This window comes from Pseudophryne corroboree, chromosome 9 (genome assembly GCF_028390025.1).
Source record: "Pseudophryne corroboree isolate aPseCor3 chromosome 9, aPseCor3.hap2, whole genome shotgun sequence".
NCBI classification, from domain to species: domain Eukaryota; kingdom Metazoa; phylum Chordata; class Amphibia; order Anura; family Myobatrachidae; genus Pseudophryne; species Pseudophryne corroboree.
The window spans coordinates 172,742,283-172,765,316 of record NC_086452.1 but is presented as its reverse complement, the minus strand read 5'-3'; positions in this window follow the sequence as shown (position 1 = coordinate 172,765,316).

The window sequence follows — 23,034 nt, the reverse complement described above, 5'->3', positions numbered from 1 at the left end:
TGCAATACTGACTGACACATACTGTGTTTTAAAAAAATACTTTTATATAGTACTAGCAGTTCTACCCGTTCTTTGCACGGGAGTTTCTGATTTTCATGGTTGTAAATGTAAATGAGTGTTAAAAATGTGTTAAATCTATAGAGATATAAATTTGAGATGTCTTAATGTAAGTAAATATTAATCCATGGTTCTTTGCGTTACCCGAGGAGAACCCCTAGCAGATACAGTAAAAAGTGACAGGACGTTTTTGTAGTTTATTTAAATCTACACACTGGAGGTGCAATCCAACGTTTGATCCGATTGTCCATTTGGGCCTTATCACAAGCCACGCATCGGTAATGACCTCATTATGTCAACCCCATGTTCATCCCCTTAGGGGAGGTTAATTAAAATTCTAATTACGTAGTTCTCCTATTTCCCACCTGCAAAATACCTATGTTAAATTTCAGCTTCCTAACATATCGGGAAGTAAGAGAATTGGTGACTAGTCAATCAGTCAGTGAGTGAGTGAGGGCTTTTATATATATATACGGTATATATATATATTTATTTATATATCGTTTCTCCATGGATCATGACCTTGAAATCACAGCAGCAACTCATGAAAATACTGTAGAACGGTCAGGTCCAGAAAATTCCTCCATCGGGGCTAAGCTACGGCTTATTGGGGCTAACTGGGTGGCCCCCCCGGTGAACCAATTAGCCGCAGTGCTAATTGGAAACTGCCCTAAGTATGACTGAAATGTTTAAAATGAGCTTTACACATTTCACACTTTGTTGTGACTGAGAAAGGAGACTTTTATTGTAAATAACAGGTTAGCAACAGTACATTATGGGCAATCACTAGAAATCATTCCAGAACTGTAGTTGTGTAACTATGAGTGGTTATAGGTTTATTTAGACACATGAAATATTTAACTTTTTAACTTACATCATAATGTAGCTTGAACTATTAGGAGCACTTAGGTCAGATAAAGCTGCCAATGATTTGGTAGTCTATATATTTTTTTTTTTTTGCTTATTGTCCAATTTTTCTATGGTTTGTATTGTGTTTCCAATTTTAAATGTAAATTGTAAATTCAGGATTTCTTTTGGTGCCTATTATTAAAAAAAAATCAGTGGTGGGGCTGATGGTCTAATGCCATCCATTTGTGTGTAAAGTAGAGATGAGCGGATTCGGTTTTACTCGGTAGTGTAAAGTCATGTTTTTATTGTGATTTTCTTGTGGTTTGGCCTTTAGTAGATGGAAAATCGCACAAAACAAACCCACAAAATCAATGCTTAGTAAATATACCCCTTGCCCTCTATGACAGCGACCGTAAAGTGGGAGTTGCACTGTCTGTGTGTAACATTTCCCCCTGGTAAATTTGGAAATTTTAGGTTATGCCCCTTCACCAGCCCGGACCATGCTCACATCTGTCAATTTTGGGTGATACAAAGCCAGTTTGGCCATAAAATATTTGTACAGTCCTGTAAAAATCATGGCAAGTACCAGTCATACTAACATTGAAGCAGCATCGGACTGGATGACCGGGGAACCGATTCCTGTCCATTTATGATGTAACAATTTTTAGAAGCTCTTTACACCCGCTACCTGCATCGCGAGTGATTGCAGGTGCGAGTGCAGAGAACTGGGTGCCTTTAAACATTGTCCCGGAATAAATGGACAGGAAGCGGTTCCCTGGTCAGCCAGTCCAAAACAGTGTTGAAGCCAGAGTTTCGAGCACATGAAAAATATGAAAAATAAAAGAATATATTAGAAATATAATCTTTGCATTATTCTAATATTCTAGTGCCTCCCCTGCCTTCCTTTTCTGCACATCTCTGATCAAAACTCAACAAACTTCCAGCAGTATATACTGCTGCACCTGTGTATGATGCCCACATGAACCATTGGCTCTGATTGGTTGCTATGAACAACATCACCAGTTCTAAAAAAAACTCCCACCTTAGTAAATTTACCCCGTTGTGTGCAAATCTGGCTCTGGTACTAGCCAGTGCCCCCTCATCCATTTATCTCACCACACATCCCTGGCAAGTACATAGAAGGTGTGCAAAAGTATTTGAGATCCGGACAGTAGACTGGTCAGTAATTATAGTCTTGCTTGTACAGCATACTTTAACATTCTCACGTCAGACCAGAGCTCACCTGCTCCCAAAGACCCAAACATGCAACATACAGTACAGTATATCTGCATTACTAATAGCAAGAACAGTAATAAGATTGCTTGGGGTTGATTGTATTTAGAGTCACCTTCATAAATGACCCTTATAGTAGCTCAACAATTCAATGAATGTCATTATTTCTAGTCAATTTTACTTATTATTTTGTTCCTAAATTACAGTAAAAGGGCTAGTTACTAAACTCTCATTTCATAAATGTGTTTTAAATGATTTTTTTTTTTTATAAGACTTTGTGTCAGTTTGATTAAAATAGCAATGTAAAAGTAGCTCATAAATTGTAAGACACAGCTCCAAATTCAAATGTCTCCGTTAATGGTGTTTGGCTTAGTTTACTACTACCAATGCCTCCTGTGAGATTATAGAACTAACTACCATTTAGTGCCCTATTCATAGTGGGTTCAATCCTAATCACTGACAATTGTTACACTTTTCTTACTGCATAAATAGCAAGTAAAATTTTCTAAAGATTTAATGCAATCATAATTTTTTGTTGTGTTTTGCGGTAATGGTGTTGCCCACGTGTCTGTAAAAGGACCATATGCACAAGAGCCAGCTGCCAATTTGTGAACCACAGTGAACAGTCCTACTATGAAGGCAGCTGTACTGAAAATCCCATATTCTTGGGCTTTTTAAAAGGAGCTTGCATTAGTAGCTCTATTGTCATCTGCATTGTATACAATCAGTCTGAAAATGATCTCTAGAATTATTTCACTCCTCACATCAGGACACAACTGGTCTGGGTCCACTAATAAGACAAAAGATATTTATATATTTAATAACAGTTATTTATAATATGCACACATATTGTGCAGCGCTTTACAGAGAATATTTAGTCATTCACATCAGTCCCCAGCCCCAGTGGTTCTTACAATCAAAAAGCAAAACCTCATGGACACACACGCACGCACACTAGGGTTAATCTTTGTCTGAATACAGTAACCCTGTCAGTATGTTTTTCTACTGTGCGATGAATACAGTTTGGGTTCATCTACCGCAAAGATAACAATCAGGGGGCATTGTCCATTCCACCTGTGCTGCTTGGTTTTTGTCTCCAAGTCCCGTTCAGAAGGATACAGGCTCATTGAGGGGCAGATGTATTAACCTGGAGATGGCATAAAGAAGTGATAAACCAGTGATATCTGCAAGGTGATAAAGGCACCAGCCAATCAGCTCCAATATGTAAATTAACAGTTAGGATCTGATTGGCTGGTGCCTTTATCACCTTGCACATATCCCTGGTTTATCACTTCCTTATGCCTTCTCCAGGTTAATACATCTGCCCCTGATTGAGTACCAAACTGTCTCCCATCCCTGCAACTTGCCCTACAAAGAAATAACAGTGAGTTTCCCTCTAACCATGCCCCACATGTCCTACCCTGGGGGTAAATTTACTAAGATGGGAGTTCTATTTAAGATGGGATGTTGCCCATAGCAACCAATCAGATTCCAGGTATTATCTTCTAGGTGATAGATAAATGAGAAGTAAAATCTGATTGGTTGCTATGGGCAACATCCCATCTTAAATAGAACTCCCATCTTAGTAAATTTACCCCCTGGTCTATTGTTTTAGTGCTGTGTGTTGTCCTAGAAATGTCAGTTGACCTGGTAACTTTTATCTCAAGTTACACTGTTGCTATGTATATGCTTTGTATGGTGCAAAATAAACAGGATTTTTTCTCCCAGATACTATTACACATTCTTCCAATTTGTACTTTGTTTTGGTTGTACTACATTGCTCTTTAAAATGGAAATAAGCCTGACAAAAATGTTTTCATCTGTTTTAGATATTGTTGTACTGTTGTATGGTAACCGCATAACATAACTGTCATTAAAATGCACTAGTCTGGGTAAGCCACGTATTGGGGGAGGCAAAACACAGAATCATAACTTCAACAAACCAAGCCACTAATGTATGTTGTAATTGGGATTAACATAAACACTAATTTGTTCCATGCTTAAAAGCTTTCAGAAACCACTTGACGGACTAATCTTCCTGCTTTAAAAAAAATATTACTGCATTTAATTTTTTAATACTTCAAAAGAACATTTAGAAAAATGAATGAAACTATTTAAGGTATACCACAAAGGCAATATTTCCTATTGTGTTTCTTTAGTATCAATGTCTAGAAAAGGTGTAGCAAAATTCACAAACGAGGGTTACCAGTTAATGAGACAAAGAAAACTCTGTTACAGATGTCTTTCTCAGCCTAGGGGCATTTTTTTGTTAAGATAAATAACTTCAGACCATTATGTGGTATTAACAAGTTTCCCAGGATAGGAACTTATAGCGTATTGCTCACTCACATTGTCATCAGAAATTAATTTTCTACCTGAAAGACAAATTGGCTGGTAGATTATGAAGTTAAATGCAAAGAACAAGTAAGCATCTGTGTCTCCTGAATGTGCCTCCTTGGTGTCTTACATATAAATGAATCAGAGTGTTCAAACTTAAATTAAGATCTTTGATGAGATAAACAGTTAAAACTGGTTCCCATAGCTACATCTCACACATAACTGTGATTGCATTATAATCCGCTAGTAATCAGGTCTAAATGAAAGGAAGATGATAAGGGTTTTATTTTCGGATTCCAGTGCTGATTTTTATTAGTTCCCAATCAGATCAGAGCTGAGATGCCTTTCATTATATTGTGTCAGTGCCTGACAAATCATTAATATATAGTGTGATTCCGAATAACGCATACTTCTCGTGACTCATAAGGTAATGATGAATCACATGAAACTTACAGTCTATAGAACCGAAAAGTATCATTTGGAAGACTTGGTGTATAAAGTATAATGTCGGCAGCTTCAGGTAGAATGAACTCGCTGCAAGTTCGACAGCAAACCTGGCCAAACATAAGACCTGCCTGTAAGTAAGTTGGTGTAAAGCACTGCGCAGGACACTTTGGACTATGAAGGCTTTGTTTTACTACTATGCTTAAAAAGGGCTCAAATAAAAAATTGTGGAGTCCCATCACCAAATCAATAACCAACCCCTCTGAGTCTGGACTGGTACTGGAAAATACTGTAGTAGGGATAATGGTATGGACCCCCCCCCCCCCCCCCCCCGCCCCCCTCCTATTTTCCTATAACCAGCACTAGGCTAAACCAGTCAGGGCAGCTGAGCCGACGCTATAGCAGGGGGACTGCGTATGCGGTTGCAAATGAGTTTGCAATGGCTTCGGTGGGCATCTATTTTCTTTTCTGGTGGCACTTGGTAAGACTAGCAGTACCGAAGCCTAAAAAAATGCATTTGTGCATGCAATTGTGTACTAACATGAATTAGGCCCTATGTACAGAATAAGAGGTTCTGGTAAAACGTCCAAAGAAGGATCTTGGTGTATAATGTTTGCTATTGAATGGTTCAGTTGAAATGCACTGTATAAGGGGTTTGAGGTAGGATGTACTAAAGGGAAAATGCAGTAAAAACCCCGTTTTCAGGGATTTTACAGCATTTTTGGGCCACCCGCTGTTCGATGCGGAGGGTATCGCCATCTTTTTATGGCGATACCCTATAGAAGCCTATGGGTTTCTTACCACATCTTGTTGCACCCGCTGCCCAGCACTACTCGTGCCGCCACCTCATACCTGTATGCAGGCAGCTCCCATCGCAGTCCCAGATCCCAGCCTCCTCCTCCCCCAGGAACACAGCCATCTGTACTTCCAGCTGCAGGGAGGAGGTGGTGGTGCCCGGGACTGACAGCAGACGTCACCTCCAGATGCTGGGAGTTGGCGGAGACCCCCTGAGGCCCCCACACACCCTCTCCTGTGGACCACCAATCTTGGCAGGGGGCCACTGCCATCTCATTGTGTTACTAATCGCATATGCTAGTGCATACAGTATGCAATTAGCATCAGTTTGATGGCAGGCGATGGTCTGCGAAGATTATTAGTACATTCCGCCCTTTGTGTAAAATGTTTAATATTGTAGAATTCCCATGAAATGTACAATGTGCCCATTTTACAATGTGAAATTTACTCAGTGTAAAATATGCAATTCTGAAGTATTCACATGCAACATAAAACATATTAAGCATCACAAAAAAAACATACACGTTTTACATGCTGTCAAATGCCCTAAGCTGAAGGCTTCACGAGAAACCTACCAAGTTAAGATATAAAGAGCTAAGAGTTGGTGAAGTGGCTGTCCCATGTCTGCAATGCGCAGTGGCTGCCGGAGGTGTGCACCTTTCCAATGACTTCCACTGCTGTGAAGAAACAATGAAAATAGAGAAAAGGATCTCCACTTAGCAGTTTGTTGCCAGGGAATGGGACGCTGTGGCTAGGTGTTGTAATTCAAGTGCCACACAGAGTAGGGAGAACCTATATATAGGGGGAGTGGAAAACCCCTAAACTCCCCACAGCTGCTGCTTAAAAAAAACAAACGAAGAGGTCTTTTAGCGCAGTCCCCATCCCCAATCTACAATGGGGAGAGAGAGAGCCAAGAGTACTGACGGGTCCAACATAATGTATTGTACTACTCTGTATTGTATAATATATCATCTTTTTAATTTTTAGAAACATAGTCTCTCTATGGTTTTTGGGACTTGTGTATTTAATATTAGGTGTTGGGGGCAGTAAGCTAGGCAGGTCCATGACTGTAGAAACAGCTTAATCACAAATTGGCATTGTTGCTTTCATTGTCTTTGAAGAATACTATATTATTTTTCCTTGGTAAAGTTGGAATAAGCACAGTAACACACTTAAAGGTAGCTGTGAACAAACTCTGCATAATTATGGAGGCAGCACGGATGGTGTAATGGTTAGCATTACTGCCTCATAGCACTGTGGTCATAGGCTATATCCCCACCATGGGCCTAACTGTGTAGAGTTTATATATTCTCCCTGGGCTTACGTAGGTTTACTACGGTTTACTCCCACAATCCAAAAATATACTGTACTTGTAGGTTAACTGGCTCCCAACAAAATTAACCCTAGTGTGAATGTATATGTGTGTACAGTACATGTGATAGGGAATATAGGGGGTCATTCCGAGTTGATCGCTAGCTGCCGTTGTTCGCTGCGTAGTGATCAGTGAAAAAAACGGCTAATCTGCACATGCGTATGCACCGCAATGCGCATGCGCGTCGTACGGGTACGAAGTCCATTGTGTTTTTGCATTGGTTCTAGCGACGATTCCAATCGCACAGCCGAACACAAGGAGATTGACAGAAAGAGGGCATTTATGGGTGTCAACTGACCGTTTTCTTGGAGTGTTTGGGAAAACGCGGGCGTGGCCGGGCGTTTGCTGGGCGGGTATCTGACGTCATTACCGTGTCACTCGTCGCAGCAATCATCGCACAGGATAAGTAACTACAGGGCTGGTCTTGTTTTGCACAAAATGTGTTTGCAGGCGCTCAGCTGCACAGGCGTTCGTACTCCTGCAAAGTGAAAATACACTCCCCTGTGGGCGGCGACTATGCGTTTGCACGGCTGCTAAAAACTGCTAGCGAGCGATCAACTCGGAATGACACCTAGAGATTGTAAGCTCCACTGGGGCAGGGACTGATGTGAATGGCCAAATATTCTCTGTAAAGCACTGCAGAATATGTGTGCACTCTATAAATAACTGCCAATAAATAATAATAGTAATAATAATAATAATAATAATAATAAAAAATAATAACAAAGTGTTAGCTGTAGACAATAAACAAGAGATCACCAGCTACAGTTCTGGGAAGACGTCAGTAAATAATAAGACCTGTTTCCACCATAACATTAAATATACCTTGGGGTTTATGTTTATTTTACTAGCTCCCCAATGCATTTATATGCAGTAAAAACAAAGAGTACTATACAACAACATACAGTATGTTCCAAAAATGTGATGTTAGTAGGGCAACCCAAAAAACCATGGTTTCTAGAATCAGACTGTTTATATATGCATTGCATGCAGTTAACAGGTATGAGCAGGGCCGAAACTAGGATTTTCGTCAACCGGGGCAAACCCTGTCAGACTAAAATAATCATATTATTGAAAATTGAAAAAAAAAAATACATCACTACATTACAGCGTTTCCTCTCAATGGTGTGTAGCCTGCAGCTTGTTATCGGTTGGTGCTGAGCAGGCAGCTGGGATCATAGCCTGCTTAAAGACACAGCACTAACAGCTTGCTTCTATAGCTTGCACGGTGCACCACACGCTAGTCACAGCACGGCAAAGAAGAGAGATTTAGACAGTAGCTGGCATAGGAGAGACCCCAGGTACTGGAGCTCACCCGCACAGCGTCGGAGCCAGCTGAGGGCAGACAGGTGGGTCAGAGACACTGCCCCGGGAGCCGTCTGCTGCCTTACTGGAGCAACACAGCACTGCTAGTTAAAAAAAGAAAGAAAAAAAACCTGTTCCTCTGTAACTCCTCGGCACCCCCTCAAGTCCTGCACCCGGGGCGCATGCCCCCTTAGTTCCCCCCTAGTTGCGGCCCTGGTATGAGCCCTTAATTTAAAAATGCTATGAATGAAATAAATTATCAAGTTTTAATTACTATATATAGAAAAAATAAATGACAGTATTTGTTTATACTGTATATATATTTTAGACTTTTTTTTTTAATACTTATTACCAGTAACCATTTCTCTTTTATATTTTCTCTGGGATAATTAGCTGTTTTACAATATGATATCAGAATTTATATATATTTACAGTATGTTTTTCTTTAAACTTTCCAATATTGTTTACTGGTTTTGCCTATGTCTACTGTGCCTGTTCTGAAATGATGATTTTAATATCATGACAAAACCAACTGTGTCATTTGTGATGAACACTTCATAAATGGGAGCTAATGGCTCAAATTATAGTGTTCTAATAATGAATGTCCAATTGAACCACTCATTGGTTTTCAGATTCAATTCCACAAACACTAACAATTTGCTCACATGCTGAGTTCATAAGATAAGCGCCCTTAAGACTTGAGTGCTTTGAGAACATGGCTGAAATATTGATTTTCTTTCCTTTTAATTTGTGCAAGGTACATAATGTTTCCAAGTAGGGCATAAGTGTTTTTGCCATTTTGGGTTTGAGTGTATTTAGTATTTAGGGGTCATTCCGAGTTGGTCGCTAGCTGAATTTGTTCGCAGCGCAGCGATCAGGCTAAAAATTGGCAGTTCTGCGCATGCATATGCGGCGCAATGCGCATGCGCACAATGAACGATGTCGTTTTGCACAGGGTCTAGCGATGCATTTCAGTCGCACTGCTTGCCGCAGAGTGATTGACATGAAGTGGGCGTTTCTGGGTGGCAACTGAACGTTTTCAGGGAGTGTGTGGAAAAATGCAGGCGTGCCAGGAAAAACGCAGGCGTGGCTGGGCGGGTTTGTGACGTCAAATCTGGAACTGAATAGTCTGAAGTGATCGCAAGCGCTGAGTAGGTTCTGAGCTACTCTGAAACTACACTAATATTTTTGTAGCCGCTCTGCGATACAACCGTTCGCACTTCTGCTAAGCTAAAATACACTCCCAGTGGGCGGCGGCATAGTGTTTGCACGGCTGCTAATACTAGCTAGCGAGCGATCAACTCGGAATGACCCCCTTTGATTTATGTTTAGTGATGTATTTTTCAGAAATGTCACTGGTTGCAAAATGGGTACACACTAAGCTATACAGGTATCATCCGATATATTGCTCCACCGTGGAAGAACGATATATCGGCCACATCGGTAAATGTGTTCACTATTTGTGCACCCCCACAGTCATCAGCGACCAGCTCTGCTGCATGGCCGCCGCCATCGCTCCGCCATCTTCAGCATTGGCAAGTCTGTATGCACATGTCGATGCCGGCTTCCGTCGCATGTCACATTCCGTAGTGTGTACCCAACTTTTAGGGGAAAAAGTCCACTAGACTCAAGTTAAATGTGCAAACTCTGTCTCTTATACACTGCTGCAGCGATCCAGTCTGACTTAGGCCCTACTGTATGTTATAAGGGAAATAGTAAAATTAGTATTATGAACCCTGGCTCTTTCCTTATGGTCATTACCCCTCCTATCAATTAAATATTGTCGCTTTACTCAAGAGGAGGCAAATATGAAAGGAGTTAGGGTTTCATAAGGCAGAAGGAGGTGACGTTTGTAGAAGACTAGGTTAGCAACTGAAGGAATGCTGGAGGGTCCAGTGTAGCAGGAAGATAATTTCAAGGAAGGAACTTGCAGCCACACATTGTGAGTAGAAAGCAACACTATGGGAGTGATTCAGAGGGTGATACAGGGACCATCGGTCATAAGTGGATGAAGTTTTCCCTTTGCTATTGTGCCTAGAACGTATTGCATTTGGCTATGGATACCTCACGTAGGAGCAGATGCATGCAATTTCAATGGGCATTCCTGATAAGTGGGTGGGCAGGCCGACAGGTCTCCAGCAGCAGCGGCGTGATGTGAGCAGATGTGTGGTGACAGCACAGCAGCCAGCAGGGGTTGGGGGCTGGCGGGTGCCCTATGCGATTGCACAGCTCACCTTCCCCTGGAAACGGCCCTTCTGAGTGGTCACTGGGATGATGGTGCGTCGATAGTGCATCTTTGTATGCGCATCAGCGGGTTCACGTTTAAATGCTCATAGGCCCAGTATTAAAATAACGATGCATTAACAACAAAAGTTGCAGCTGCTACTGCAATAACATCCACCTCTGAATCACCCCCTGTATCTCCTGAGAGTAGCATCAGTTTTCTGTCAGCATAGAGTCTGTAACAATAGAAAGCCTTAAGGTTGTACTGGAACTCTTGCCAAATTTTAGAGAGGTCCTGGAGTAAAGATTTGGCCAAAGATACAGCAAGTGAAAGGAGAGAAGAAAGTAGAAGGACCCAAGGATAAATATCACAGACAATGTAGAATGGTCTATGCCTGTGTTGTCAGATGCAGACATCCTGGACCTGGCTGACCAGTTCTGAGTAAGATTCGGCTTACACAGACTGGCCGAATTCTGCGATAGTCGCAACCTGCTTTGGTGATCCGAAGTTGCATCTTAGGATGCGGCACATGGATTGCAGATCCATGCAGGAGGCATCTATTTCATACAGAAATACATCTGTGTCATATACATCTATAGATATTTCTTACTACTGATTAAACAACTACTGAAAAATTAAAAAATCAAAAGAATATACGGACACATCTGCTTATACAGGTTTTCAATAAGTGTTTTTCCATTATTTTTGTCTAGAAAAAAAAGTCTGAAGGATTGAAGTGCTTCTTCCCAAGGTGATGTTCTCCTAAATGGTCACCACTGTTATATCACACCAGAGATTTTGCAGCCAAAGGGATGGAGTGTTTAATCAACGTATTTCTTTACCTGAATAATCGAAGCAGAGACTACAGTAGGTTCATTTCTCATGAATTTTTCCAGCTCAACATCAGGGTTTTTCAGCCCTACATACTGTAGCCAGTAATGAAGGGGAACAAGCAAAGAATTAAATGCTAAAGTGTTACATGAAAGTGATGGAAGCAGGGGCACTTTAAGAGAGGAGGAGGCCCGTGTTCAGCCTCCTCCATTCGGACCCCCTCCTCTGTCCCGGCAGCGCTGAGAGTCTGAGCACTAGAGGGCTCAGACTCTAATGCACATGCGCAGATCTCTGGGAAAATGGTGTGGCAGCCATTTTCCCTGAGATTTCTCTACTGTGCATGCGCAGTACTCCATGAAAGTGACCGCTGAGCCATTTTCATGGTGTTCTAACTGCGAATGTTGGCCATGGACTTCGGAGGGATGAGTATTTTAAAAATAGGTGCAGCCCAGGGGCGGAACTCCCGGAGGCAACGGAGTCGGTTGCCGCCGGGCTCCAACCCTGAAGGGGGCATCTGACTCCATAGGCATTTGCATGGGGTCACCAGGCTTACCCTAAAGTACAGAGCCGCCAGTGGTGCAAGTGTCCATGGCCAGGGCAATCAGGAGCCGCCGCTGCGGTAGCTGGACATGTGATCGCGTTGAGCAATCTTCAAGGGAGCTGTGACGCTGTCAATAAAGCGTTGCTGCCTGCCGGAAGTTTAAGAGAGTGGGGAGGGCGATGCTGCATATCTGGACATAGCACTGTGCTGTGGATTGCTCTGCCAGTCCGGGTGCCGCTCTCTGGGACTACATACTGGGACACCACAGCAAGGTTTTCTGGAAGTCCTGGACATCATCCCAGCTCAGTAGGGTTATTGCAAGTTCAGATCTTGGCACACACTCTGTATCAGGCTTCTACATTTGTTCTCCATATGTGTGGTGGCTGATAGTTATTTGGCTGGTCTGTACGAGTCAGCACGCTTGTGTCAGGCATTGTGTATTTCATTATTTTCATATACTGTAGTTGCATTTTAATTATATATATATATATATATATATATATATTATTTTTCTTCTTCACTTATCCTGTATACATATTACATCTGATGCATTAGTGCTTCTTTCCTTTATTTTAAATATACATAATCCTTGTATCTGCTTTATTTTCTGAAGGACCACTGGATTAGTATTGTTTATTGTATATAGTTAAGCTATATCCATATAGGTTAATGTACCTAGTCCTTCTGTCCCCACATCATAATGTCATGAATTACACATGTTTTGTTAGCTTTTTTAGTCCAAATCTCACCCTAACCCTCCCAGTGCCTAACCCTAACCATCCCCTACCATAGCCTAACCGAAACCGTCGCCCAGTCTCTAACTCCAATTGTCCCCTGTTGTAGCCTAACACTAACCATCCCCCTGGTGCCAAACCCTAACTGTCACCTAACATAGCCTAAAACTCTACCCATCCCCCAAGTGCCTAACCTTATGGCACATGCTTGCCCTGTTTCAGTATAATGTGTATGATATCCCAGCTGTTGGGATGCCAGCAGTCAAAATACCGACTGCTGCATCCCAATGCTGGGAATCCTGATAGGTTTGTGCAAAGGTCACTAATCCCTAAGCCCCTAACCCTCCTAACCCTAAACCTCCCTCCCCACAGCCTAAACCTAACCCTTCCCCCTTCCCCACCCGCAGCCTAACCATTTACCGGTGGTGCCTAACATGAAGTCCCTGTTCCCATAGCCTAAACCTAAACCCCCTCCCCGCAGTCTAACCCTCCAATCCCTGTAGCCTAACCCTGCCCCTGCAGTCTAATCCTAAACACCCTCCTTCCCCCTCCCGCACCTAGGCTTATCTCTCCAGCAGCTAGCACTTCCTCGTTCGGGATCCCAGCATTCGGAATGCTGGCGCCGGGATTGTGATCTATGTCAGGATCCTAGCGTTGGTATTCTGAGCAATATCGGAATTCCGGCGTCGGTAATCCGAAAGCTGGGATTCCAAATGCCGGGATCCTGACCACATCCCATTTCTGTGTGCAGTGTTATGTTCCTGTGGGGCCCTGTGTGCTGTATTATGTTCGTGTGGGGAATTGTGCTGTATTATTTTTCTATCATTGCTGATGTGTTTTTTTTGCTATCTGTGCCAATGGGTGTGTTTTTTACCTACAGTGGGGACAGTAATATTGTGTAGGGTATACAGGGGTCTGTAATGTAGTGCAGAGAACAATGGAGTCAGTAATGTAGTTTAGGGTGCAGAGGGGTCAGTAATTTAGTGTAGGATATAAATGGATCAATAGTTTAGTGTAGGGTATAGCTGGGTCAGTGATGTAGTGACGGGTCTGGAGGGGTCAGTAATGTAGTGTAGGGTATAGAGGGGTCAGTGATGTAGTGTAGGGTATAGAAGGGTCAGTGATGTAGTGTATAGAGGGGTCAGTGATTTTGTGTAGGGTATAGAGGGGTCAGTGATTTAGTGTAGGATATAGAGGGCTCAGTGATGTAGTGACGGGTATAGAGGGGTCAATGATGTAGTGCATGGTATAGAGGGGTCAGTGATGTAGTGTAGGGTATAGTGATGTAGTGCAGGGTATGGAAGGGTCAGTGATGTAGTGGCGGTTATAGAGGGGTAAGTGATGTAGTGGCGACTATAGAGGGGTCAGTTATGTAGTGTAGGGTATAGAGGAGTCAGTGATGTAGTGTAGGGTATAGAGGAGTCAGTGATGTAGTGTAGGGTATAGTGATGTAGTGCAGGGTATGGAAGGGTCAGTGATGTAGTGGCGGGTGTAGAGGGGTCAGTGATGTAGTGTAGGGTATAGTGATGTAGTGCTGGGTATGGAAGGGTCAGTGATGTAGTGTAGGTATAGAGGGGTCAGTGATGTAGTGTAGGGTATAGTGATGTAGTGCAGGGTATGGAAGGGTCAGTGATGTAGTGGCGGTTATAGAGGGGTAAGTGATGTAGTGGCGACTATAGAGGGGTCAGGGATGTAGTGTAGGGTATAGAGGAGTCAGTGATGTACTGTAGGGTATAGAGGAGTCAGTGATGTAGTGTAGGGTATAGAGGGGTCAGTGATGTAGTGTAGGGTATAGAGTGGTCAGTGATGTAGTGTAGTGTATAGAGGGGTCAGTGATATAGTGGCGGGTATAGAGAGGTCAGTGATGTAGTATGGGGTATAGAGGGGTCTGCAATGTAGGGCAGGGTATGGAAGGGTCAGTGATATAGTGGCGGGTATAGAAGGGTCAGTGATTTAGTGTAGGATATAAAAGGAGTCAGTTAAAATACTCATAATTTTTTGTAAGCAGGGGGGACACAACATTTATCTTGCCTCCGGGCGACTGAGATGAACTTACGCCACTGGTGCAGCCATTATAGAAACGCCAGTGGATGGAAGGGTAAAGTTACATAGGATGCATTTTCCAGCTCATATGATGGGGTAAATTTACTTAGATGGGAGTTCTATTTAAGATGGGATGTTGCCCATAGCAACCAATCAGATTCTACTTCTCATTTACTTAGCACATTCTAGAAGATAATACCTGAAATCTGATTGGTTGCCATGGGCAACATCCAATCTTAAATAGAACTCCCATCTTAGTAAATTTACCCCAATGTGTTTTGTAGTTCTTCATGGATTTAAACATGTGTCAGTATTAGTGATGAGCGGGTTCGGTTCCTTGGAATCCGAACCCCCCCGAACTTCACCCATTTTACACGGTTCCGAGGCAGACTCGGATCTTCCCGCCTTGCTCGGTTTACCCGAGCGCGCCCGAACGTCATCATCCCGCTGTCGGATTCTCGTGAGATTTGTATTCTATATAAGGAGCCGCGCGTCGCCGCCATTTTCACTCGTGCATTGGAGATGATAGGGAGAGGACGTGCAGCGTTCTCTCAGTTGTGTTCAGTGTGCTGCAAATATCTGTGCTCAGTGTGCTGCAAATATCTGTGCTCAGTGTGCTGCAAATATCTACGTTCTCTGCCTGAAAAACGCTCCATATCTGTGCTGCATTGTAGTATATAGTAGTAGGACAGTGCAGAATTTTGCTGAACAGTGACCACCAGTATTATATCAGTACGGTACAGTAGTCCACTGCTCTACCTACCTCTGTGTCGTCAAGTATACTATCCATCCATACCTGTGGTGCATTTTAGTTGTGCGAAGTATATATAGTAGGAGGACAGTGCAGAATTTTGCTGACCACCAGTATATAATATATAGCAGTACGGTACAGTAGTCCACTGCTCTACCTACCTCTGTGTCGTCAAGAAAACTATCCATCCATACCTGTGGTGCATTTAAGTTGTGCGCAGTATATATAGTAGGAGGACAGTGCAGAATTTTGCTGACCACCAGTATATAATATATAGCAGTACGGTACAGTAGGCCACTGCTCTACCTACCTCTGTGTCGTCAAGTATACTATCCATCCATACCTGTGGTGCATTATAGTTGTGTGCAGTATATATAGTAGGAGGAAAGTGCAGAATTTTGCTGACCACCAGTATATAATATATAGCAGTACGGTACAGTAGGCCACTGCTCTACCAACCTCTGTGTCATCAAGTATACTATCCATCCATACCTGTGGTGCATTTTAGTTGTGTGCAGTATATATAGTAGGAGGACAGTGCAGAATTTTGCTGACCACCAGTATATAATATATAGCAGTACGGTACAGTAGGCCACTGCTCTACCTACCTCTGTGTCATCAAGTATACTATCCATCCATACCTGTGGTGCATTTTAGTTGTGTGCAGTATATATAGTAGGAGGACAGTGCAGAATTTTGCTGACCACCAGTATATAAATATATAGCAGTACGGTACAGTAGGCCATTGCTATTGATATATTACTGGCATATAATTCCACACATTAAAAAATGGGTAACAAAAATGTGGAGGGTAAAATAGGAAAAGATCAAGATCCACTTCCACCTTGTGCTGAAGCTGCTGCCACTAGTCATGGCCGAGATGATGAAATGCCATCAACGTCGTCTGCCAAGGCCGATGCCCAATGTCATAGTAGAGAGCATGTAAAATCCAAAAAACAAAAGTTCAGTAAAATGACTCAAAAATCTAAATTAAAAGCGTCTGAGGAGAAGCATAAACTTGCCAATATGCCATTTACGACACGGAGTGGCAAGGAATGGCTGAGGCCCTCTCCTATGTTCCTCATGACTAGTGGGTCAGCTTCACATGAGGGTGGAAGCACTCATCCTCCCACTAGAAAAATGAAAAGACTTAAGCTGGCAAAAGCACAGCAAAGAACTGTGCGTTCTTCTAAATCACAAATCCCCAAGGAGAGTCCAATTGTGTCGGTTGCAATGCCTGACCTTCCCAATACAGGACAGGAAGAGGTGGCGCCTTCCACCATTTGCACGCCCCCTGCAAGTGCTGGAAGGAGCACCCGCAGTCCTGTTCCTGATAGTCAAATTGAAGATGTCACTGTTGAAGTACACCAGGATGAGGATATGGGTGTTGCTAGCGCTGAGGAGGAAATTGAAAAGGAGGATTCTGATGGTGAGGTGGTTTGTTTAAGTCAGGCACCGGGGGAGACACCTGTTGTCCGTGGGACGAATATGGCCATTGACATGCCTGGTCAAATTACAAAAAAAATCACCTCGTCGGTGTGGAATTATTTTAACAGAAATGCGGACATTTGTCAAGCTGTGTGTTGCCTTTGTCAAGCTGTAATAAGTAGGGGTAAGGACGTTAACCACCTAGGAACATCCTCCCTTATACGTCACCTGTAGCGCATTCATCAGAAGTCATTGACAAGTTCAAAAACTTTGGGTGACAGTGGAAGTAGTCCACTGACAACTAAATCCCTTCCTCTTGTAACCAAGCTCCTGCAAACTACACCACCAACTCCCTCAGTGTCAATTTCCTCCTTAGACAGGAAAGCCAATAGTCCTGCAGGCCATGTCACTGGCAAGTCTGACGAGTCCTCTCCTGCCTGGGATTCCTCCGATGCATCCTTGAGTGTAACGCCTACTGCTGCTGGCGCTGCTGTTGTTGCAGCTGGGAGTCGATCGTCATCCCAGAGGGGAAGTCGGAAGACCACTTGTACTACTTCCAGTAAGCAATTGACTGTCCAACTGTCCTTTGTGAGGAAGATGAAATATCACGGCAGTCATCCTGCTGCAAAGCGGATAACTCAGGCCTTGGCGGTGTTAAACGTGTGTCCGGTATCCCCCGTTAATTCACAGGGAACTAGAGTATTGCTTGAGGTACTGTGTCCCCGGTACCAAATACCATCTAGGTTCCACTTCTCTAGGCAGGCGATACCGAGAATGTACACAGACGTCAGTAAAAGACCCACCAGTGTCCTAAAAAATGCAGTTGTACCCAATGTCCACTTAACCACGGACATGTGGACAAGTGGAGCAGGGCAGACTCAGGACTATATAACTGTGACAGCCCACTGGGTAGATGTATTGCCTCCCGCAGAAAGAACAGCAGCGGCGGCACCAGTAGCAGCATCTCGCAAACACCAACTCGTTCCTAGGCAGGCTACGCTTTGTATCACCGCTTTTCAGAAGAGGCACACAGCTGACAACCTCTTACGGAAACTGAGGAACATCATCGCAGAATGGCTTACCCCAATTGAACTCTCCTGGGGATTTGTGACATTGGACAATGCCACCAATATTGTGCTTGCATTACATGTGGGCAAATTCCAGCACGTCCCATGTTTTGCACATACATTGAATTTGGTGGTGCAGAATTTTTTTTTAAAATGACAGGGGCATGCAAGAGATGCTGTCGGTGGCTCGAAGAATTGCGGGCCACTTTCGGCATTCAGCCACCGCGTGCCGAAGACTGGAGCAACAGCAAACACTCCTGAACCCGCCCCGCCATCATCTGAAGCAAGAGGTGGTAATGAGGTGGAATTCAACCCTCTATATGCTTGAGAGGATGGAGGAGCAGCAAAAGGCCATTCAAGCCTATACAGCTACCTACGATATAGGCAAAGGAGGAGGAATACACCTGACTCAAGCGCAGTGGAGAATGATTTCAACGTTGTGCAAGGTTCTGCAACCCTTTGAACTTGCCACACGTGAAGTCAGTTCAGACACTGCCAGCCTGAGTCAGGTCATTCCCCTCAGCAGGCTTTTGCAGAAGCTGAAGCGATTGAAGGAGGAGCTAAAACGGAGCGATTCCACTAGGCATGTGGGACTTGTGGATGGAGCCCTTAAATCGCTTAACCAGGATTCACGGGTGGTCAATCTGTTGAAATCAGAGCACTACATTTTGGCCACCGTGCTCGATCCTAGGTTTAAAGCCTACGTTGGATCTCTCTTTGCGGCAGACACAAGTCTGCAGAGGTTCAAAGACCTGCTGGTGAGAAAATTGTCAAGTCAAGCGGAACGTGACCCGTCAACAGCTCCTCCTTCACATTCTCCCGCAACTGGGGCTGCGAGGAAAAGGCTAATAATTCCGAGCCCACCCGCTGGCGGTGATGCAGGGCAGTCTGGAGCGAGTGCTGACATCTGGTCCAGACTGAAGGACCTGCCAATGATTACTGACATGTCGTCTACTGTCACTGCATATGATTCTGTCACCATTGAAAGAATGGTGGAGGATTATATGAGTGACCGCATCCAAGTAGGCACGTCAGACAGTCCATACGTATACTGGCAGGAAAAAGAGGCAATTTGGAGGCCCTTGCACAAACTGGCTTTATTTTACCTAAGTTGCCCCCACTCCAGTGTGTACTCCGAAAGAGTGTTTAGAGCAGCCGCTCTCCTTGTCAGCAATCAGCGTACAAGGTTACTTCCAGAAAATGTGGAGAAGATGATGTTCATCAAAATGAATTATAATCAATTCCTCTGTGGAGACATTTACCAGCAATTGCCTCCAGAAAGTACACAGGGACCTGAGATGGTGGATTCCAGTGGGGACGAATTAATAATCTGTGAGGAGGGGGATGTACACAGTGAAAGGGGTGAGGAATCGGACGATGAGGAGGAGGTGGACATCTTGCCTCTGTGGAGCCAGTTTGGGCAAGGAGAGATTGATTGCTTCTTTTTTGGTGGGGGCCCAAACCAATCAGTCATTTCAGCCACAGTCGTGTGGCAGACCCTGTCGCTGAAATTATGGGTTCGTTATAGTGTGCATGTCCTGTTTATACAACATAAGGGTGGGTGGGAGGGCCCAAGGACAATTCCATCTTGCACCTCTTTTTTTTTATTTATCTTTGCATCATGTGATGTTTGGGGCTAATTTTTTTAAGTGCCATCCTGTCTGACACTGCAGTGCCACTCCTAGATGGGCCAGGTGTTTGTGTCGGCCACGTGTGTCGCTTCGCTTAGCCATCCAGCGACCTTGGTGCACCTCTTTTTTTCTTTGCATCATGTGCTGTTTGGGGACTATTTTTTGAAGTGCCATCCTGTCTGACACTGCAGTGCCACTCCTAGATGGGCCAGGTGTTTGTGTCGGCCACTTGGGTCGCTTAGCTTAGCCATCCAGCGACCTTGGTGCACCTCTTTTTTTCTTTGCATCATGTGCTGTTTGGGGACTATTTTGTAAATCTGCCATCCTGTCTGACACTGCAGTGCCACTCCTAGATGGGCCAGATGTTTGTGTCGGCCACTTGGGTCGCTTAGCTTAGTCATCCAGCGACCTCTGTGCAAATTTTAGCACTAAAAATAATATTGTGAGGTGTGAGGTGTTCAGAATAGACTGGAAATTAGTGGAAATTATGGTTATTGAGGTTAATAATACTATGGGATGAAAATGACCCCCAAATTCTATGATTTAAGCTGGTTTTGAGGGTTTTTTGTAAAAAACACCCGAATCCAAAACACACCCGAATCCGACAAAAAAAATTCAGGGAGGTTTTGCCAAAACGCGTCCGAATCCAAAACACGGCCGCGGAACCGAATCCAAAACCAAAACACAAAACCCGAAAAATTTCCGGTGCACATCACTAGTCAGTATTAGATGTATTTTATATATATATCCTTTATTAACAACACAGTAGTATAATCACTTTATTAAACACAACCCTTTATTTTCTTCTTGTCTGGAGTCTTCTTGCTTACATAGCACAAGCATGGCGAGAGAGAACACCGCGATTATATAGGAAAGGCCGTCTTCATTAGGTACATTACCAAACGTTATATTACGAGACAGATCTGGGTTACAGTCCAACTCTGGAGTGTGATTGTGTTGATATCCATAAGTGTTGCAGGATGTTTCACAGATTTTGCAGGTGTGCCCCGCATTTGCAATTAAGTGAAAGTTTAATAGTTTTGGTGACTCTACTCCCCCATAATCCATATTATATCTGGAATATGTTACCATGCATTGTGTTCTCCAAGAAATATAAAAACAAGAGAAATGGATCAATGCTTTTACACTTTAGACAGGAATATTTAGTGCTCCTCGTACATGGTGTCAAGTTCTACAAGTTCATCCAAACAAACACATTTTAGATACAAGTCTTTGGTTTCTATTACAGGATCAGTTTAAATTACCATCTGTGCTAAGATTAACATTTTGACTTTTACACTGGTAAAAGCTAGCTCTGTTATCTTCTAATAGCCTCTGATATGTTCTTGTGCTTTTATTAAATTTGATTAAAATGGATGTGAACAAAAACATGATTGTTGCTGAAACTGGCTTATGCAAATAATTATTTCCCTTTTCTTTAAACTTATGTTGTGGTTATTTCCCTCACTACATTATTGTTTGCATTTAAACTGAAGTAATAGTTGCTACTGCTCTTAGATAGCTCTGGGGTTTCACTCTGTGGGGAAATAAATATTCTTGAGTGGGGTTTTGGCTAAGGGATTTCTCTCTGAAATGAAATTTAGAAACCAAAATATATTTGAGGTCTAAAAACGTTAAGGTTAAATTAGGTGAAGCCGCCCAGCTATCAAAACCTTGGCCCAGATTTATCAAGCCTTGGAGAGTGATAGATTGGCTGGTACTTTATAACCATGCAATCAACTGCCATGTCACAGGCTGTGCTTGAAAAATGACAATTAGTAGCTGTTACTTTAACACTGTGCAATTTATCACTCTCCAACGCTTGATAAATCTGCGCCTATATTTGTTGTCCATGCACACACACATACGCACACCACACATTTACGTGACCCATAATATCAAATAAGCTACAGACATTCATGTGATTATATAATTTTAAGGAGTTTGCCAGTATATATAATAAATCCATACATTTTGAGACTTAAAGTTCCTCAAAATTCCAACAACACGGCTCCTCAAGGGATGCTTCATTTCCCTTACCAAGATGGCCACTGATACTATACCTATGCAAGCATAACACCATCTTGGTCACTGTATATGAGGGATACAGTAGAGGATGGCCGAACTCCCCTTAGCTCCTGATACATGAGATAAGTACCTGTATATGACCGCTATTCCAGCACCTGCATGTTACCACAATAACTGAGACAGTCACTGGCTGGTGTGCTGGCTAACCCCTCTCCGCTACAAACTCATTCCTGCTCTAGATATCCAGTGTAACAGTGAGTACGGCTGTACAAATCTCCTATTCAATAAACCACACAACTTGGTTAACTTTCACTGGACTAGTGCCCTAGATTAATGACATATCCGCTGTTGTGTACACACCTCTGCTAAACCACATTTCCAACTTTATGATGATGGTAAGTATATAATAAGGGTTATGCTAAGATCTATTTTCAAACTTAATGTGTTGATATTTTATAATTATTGTCTAGTTTTGTTTTAGTTTTTTAATCTATTTTTATTTTACTGTTTTGGATGATTGGAATAGAAGAAAGAGTATGCACTGTTTATACTATTGATATACTTGTCTCCTGTATATCACTGATGGTTCTCCTGATTACACGGAAAGGTTGAAGTAAAAGTACTCTCCAAACCTCTTTCTTTGTGTCGTACATTTTTGGAGCTGTTAGACAATTCTTCCTCTCTATTTTGGATGAGCTGCTATTTATTATTTTTATATTATGTCTACCGGTATATTATATATTTTTTTCACTAAATTAATTAGTGCCTGGCCCCTAAGATATTTCTTGGTATGGCTGCCAGCTATGTCACTTATGTGGGGGTATATTTACTAAAAGTCAATTTTGGTCGATTTGTGATCGATTTTGTGATTAAGGGTCTAAATCATACATTTACTAACAGATGATTTTTTACATCCTTTCAAAATAAAATGTCAAAAATCATCTGTTAGTAAATGTGGGATTTAGGGATAGATTTACTAAAAGTAAATCCTGGTAAATTTTTGGTTGATGTTTGTTCGATTTTGTATTTTAGGTTCTAAATTCCACATTCACTAATAGATGATTTTTGACATTTTTTTTAAATCATGTAAAAAATCATCTGTTAATAAATGTGTGATGTTGACTCTGAAACATAAAATCTATTAAAAATCGACCCACATCGACTTTTAGTAATTATATCCCAAGATGTCACTGGGGCTTTCAAGCTTACTAGCTGTTTTGAAACATGTACAGTATAGGCTACCTGGCCCTTAAGTAAACAAAATAGATTTTTAGTAATCAACTGTGAAATCTACCTGGGCCTACTGGTGCATACTGATCAACATTTATCCACTCAAAATGAATACAAATCCCCCTGAATCTACA